Here is a 3,577-nt window from a genome sequence, read left to right as displayed (position 1 = left end):
AGAGAGAGAGAGAGAGAGACTATTTTCATCCAGACATAGGAAAAGAACAAATATAATGAAAGATAACGTTAAAAGCTTATGAAGGATAGGCCTGTAGGAACAGAAAATGTTTAAGATGTCTTTTGAAGCTATCAAGTGTTCTTATTTGTCTTAGTGTCATGGGTAATCAACCTGTGAATCTATTAAAAAATCAAAATTTGGCTACTTGGTAACACATGTGTCACTTTTCTCTCAAGATGTATTGCTCCATTCCAGTAGAGTGTAATAAATATAGTAGACCAATGATATTCAATTGATGTTAAGGCACCGATCATTTCCTTCATCAAAAGGTGGCCCGGCTAGTCCATTATATTAGAGCATTTAGAGCTATGCAATAGTTACCGTAGTGCAATATAATGGTAATGTTAATGCGAGATAATGGTTCCGTTAGTGCAATGTAATGGTTATGTTCGTTTGGTGTAATGGTTATGTTAGTGTGACAGAATGGTTATATTAGTGTGACATAATGGTTATATTAGTGCAATATAATGTATGTTACTGTGATATAATGTATGTTAGTGCGAGACAATGGTAATGTAAGTGCGGTATAATGGTTCCGTTAATGCAATATCATGGTTATGTTCGTTCGGGGTAACAGTTATTTTAGTATGATGTAATGGTTATGTTAGCATAGTGTAAAAAATATGTCTTAGTTTTAGTAAGAGTTTAACGGCACATGCAACACAATATAAGGTCATATAAATGCCGAAGATTAGAGGTGTTACAAGAGAGTAACATACACAAAAAAGGAGGAGGAGAGAGAAGAACGATAGTTGTTGTTTTTTAGGAAAGAAGGAACAAACCACCCCAGAGCAACCGCCAACCACCCACAAAAATGTCTACGTAAGTGCGATACAATGGCTATGTTAGGGCGTTGTAAAACTTAAGGCAGAGCGATGTAATGGTTACGTTAGTGAGATATAAAGGTTACCTTCTTCTCGGACAAAGGCGAAAATCTCGGAGGTCCCGTGAGCAAGTTGCGCACGTTAAAGATCCCTGGGTAGTCTAAAATCGATAAGAGTATTTTGCCACCAGGGCAAAATTCAAAATTTCTTGCTAACTGAAAATGTGTAATGTGTCACGCGCGCTCATATGACCTTATGTAGTTGCAAGCGCCGTAACACACTTATCAAACGAAAAGAAAAGTTACCTTAGTGAGGTGTAATTGTTATGATAGTGCAGTATAATGATTCTGTTAGTACGATGTATCGACTATGTGAGCACAATGTAATGGTTACGTTAACCAGGCGTAATGCAAGTTAGCGTCATGTAATGGCCAAGACACCACGATGTAATTGTTAAGTTAACGGGATGTAATAGTTAACGAAGCGTGGTTTGATGAGTATGTTAGTTGGGTGTAAATATGGACATAATGTTGGGTATTGTTTAAGCGAACGGAAAATAAGCTTGCGTTTGCACAATGCAAACACAAAATAAGTTGTGAGTTTTAAGTAAGCGCGGGGGGGGGGGGGGATAAAGGTTAAAAAGAAGTTAATATCTATCTCTAATGGAACCAACAAGTGGATAGTAAAGAGCCCTGAAAAAGACCCCAGAACAACCCAAGTTCAGGACCACCCAGGGAAGATTCAAATGAGGGTCTGCAGAACCATAGCCCAGAAAGATAACAACTGAGCTATCAGCGTAATAATAATATTACGCCCACGCTAGTGATATGTATGTATGGCTTTTTGTGTCTCGACAGACTATCCAGTTCGCATGGTAGTTTTGTCTGGGCGGCAGACATAAAGGAAGTAGATTGCCTGAGTACAACAGTACTTCCCTCGCTCTAGACCTTGTTTTCTTTGATGTGCTCTAAAGGAGAAACTTGGTTGATGTTTGGAAGCAAGGAAGGTTCCAGGGGTGTCTTAATATTTTACAGGTTTAAACTGGTGATAGAAAGTCGGAGAAAAGCAGGCAGACTGCTCTGGTAATATTCTAAACAAATCCTCGTCACAACTTGAAAAGGTCATTAGTATAAATGACTGAGAGGGCCATCAATTAAGTAGGTATAGGTCGCTAAGTTCTATTCATAAAAAAGCAACAAGAAAAAGAATCTTCTGTCAAATATCCCATAGAAGTACAAAAAGACGAAGACCAACTGCTTTTGCTTTTTTTAAATATCATTATATAAGCTTTCTCTTTGCCTTCAATACAATCATGGTTTAGTTCTGAATTCTACTCTTACACAACTAATGAAATGTCTTGCATACGACAGCCATCCCTAAGGGATTTATTTGACATTTAGAACTAAGTGTTGTTCCAGGTGTGAGTAGCTTCACTGTATGCTTTAAGAAGTTAGTAGTACGAAAAAGAAATAGTTGTTAAACTGCTTTACTATAAGGAAATGTAGCTGATCGCTACCCCTACTGAGTCCACAAGAGACTAGATTCAATGACCATTTTCAAACAGCTTCGTTTCACTGTAGATGTCTTGGTTCTTACGCGATGCAACATAATAATAATAAAAGGCAAATCCTGTAAGCATAAGAGAAATCTAATGTGTGGGGTATATTTTTAATTGACTAGCCCACATAACTCATAATTATTATATTATGGAGCTAAAGCAGCTGCTTAGCGAGCGTGGTTGTGAAACTGTCCCTTTCACGCACTCAACCTAACAAGCGTGGCTGCAACGATATGGGAAAGAATCACTATCTTCTCAGTAAATAGCCGGTCGTTGCAAGAAGGCAAATAGAAATATAATATTGTATAATGACTATTTTCGAGAGCCCCAAAAAGGAAGGTTAGATTAGTAAGGGAAATCGTGCTTAGGGCCTCTTACTTACAGATTTATATTTCTGGATACGGATGATGTGAGTTTTGTTTTTCCTCTGGTTGTTTGTTATTGTTGTTGGGGGCGTTTTTTCGTGTGTTTTTTTAGGACCCCGGTTGGTGTTTTTTTGCCATTCATTAAGAATGATGTCATTTTGTTACAGATCACGCCCTCTGTTCTTTCTGGGCACCTTTGTTCAGTGGTCATGTAAAATAGAAAATATCATTCTTAAAGTATTGGTCTGAAGCAGTACTGATTTGCGCCTTTAACACTGTTTGGATCTGTGAAACGTATGGTGGGCGCGCGTGCGCACACTTCACACACACTTACATATGTGAGACAGCGTGGTAGAATCAGGCTCTCCTCAAAATAATCAAAGTGAAGAAACCTGCATTTTTCCGCAAGTTTTTTAATTTTGATCAAATTTTTGTTTTTTGGCTCAAAACCTTTCATGCCAATAAAGAACTCATTTCTGTGTGGGGTTTTTTGAAAAACGTTGATTAAAAGCAAAAAAAAATGTAAATCTTTGGAGGCCATTTTCTCACTAATTTTACCTCTGAAAACAGGTGACGCCCACCTCCTTCAATTGCAAATATCAAGACTTGTATTCAAGATAAATAGATACTTTTTTCATTAAAATAAAGACAGGTGAACAAGCTTTAAGATGATACCAGTAACTCTACATGCCAAAAAATTGACGAGAGCCTGATTCCACCACGCTGCCTCACATATACACTCTTTCACATTCACACACTCACACACACAC

General features: G+C 37.8%; 1 long non-coding RNA gene across 3 annotated transcripts in view; it reads right to left on the bottom strand.

The window, feature by feature from the left end:
* LOC106012920 overlaps window positions 1–3,577 on the bottom strand; it is a 25,608-nt gene that overhangs the window by 1,094 nt on the left and 20,937 nt on the right. The gene's annotated exons all lie outside the window — the stretch shown is intronic.

Source organism: Aplysia californica, unplaced genomic scaffold (genome assembly GCF_000002075.1).
Source record: "Aplysia californica isolate F4 #8 unplaced genomic scaffold, AplCal3.0 scaffold00564, whole genome shotgun sequence".
Classification (NCBI taxonomy): Eukaryota; Metazoa; Mollusca; class Gastropoda; order Aplysiida; family Aplysiidae; genus Aplysia; species Aplysia californica.
The sequence above is the reverse complement of the archived record's forward strand: the minus strand, read 5'-3'. Positions and strand labels throughout refer to the sequence as shown.